The sequence below is a fragment of the Orycteropus afer genome, unplaced genomic scaffold, assembly GCF_000298275.1.
Source record: "Orycteropus afer afer isolate SDZICR_OR568_19922 unplaced genomic scaffold, OryAfe1.0 scaffold00236, whole genome shotgun sequence".
Taxonomy (NCBI): domain Eukaryota; kingdom Metazoa; phylum Chordata; class Mammalia; order Tubulidentata; family Orycteropodidae; genus Orycteropus; species Orycteropus afer.
This window is the reverse complement of record NW_006921823.1, coordinates 4228856-4229372: the sequence shown is the minus strand read 5'-3', so window position 1 is coordinate 4229372 and position 517 is coordinate 4228856. Positions and strand designations below refer to the sequence as shown.

Sequence of the window (517 nt, the reverse complement as noted above, 5' to 3'; positions counted from 1 at the left end):
CAATAACAAAAAGACAAATAATCTAATTTAAAAATGGGCAGAACACATAAATGGACACTTCACCAAAGAGGATATTCAGGCAGCCAAAAAACATATGAAGAAATGCTCACGATCATTAGCCATTAGAAAGATGGAAACCAAAACAACAATGAGATTCCATCTTGCCCTAGCATTAGTAGCAAAGTTCAACAAGACAGAAAATAACAAATGCTGGTGAGGTTGCAGAGAGACTGGGACTCTCATATACTGCTGTATGATATAACCAGGAAAGCAGCATGGCGATTCCTTAAAAATGGAAATTAGAAATACCAATTGACCCAGCCATTCCATTACTAGGTATATATCCTAAAGAAATGAGAGCCAGGACAAGAACAGATATATGCACACCCATGTTCATCACAGCAATATTTACTATAGACAAAAGATGGGAACAACCTAGGTGTTCATCAACTGAAGAATAGATAACCAAACTATGGTACATATACACAATGGAATACTATGCAACCCTAAAGAATAA

General features: G+C 36.2%; 1 protein-coding gene across 1 annotated transcript in view; it reads right to left on the bottom strand.

The window, feature by feature from the left end:
- The window catches only part of SYK (spleen associated tyrosine kinase), a 164512-nt gene that overhangs the window by 42214 nt on the left and 121781 nt on the right, over positions 1-517 (bottom strand). The gene's annotated exons all lie outside the window — the stretch shown is intronic.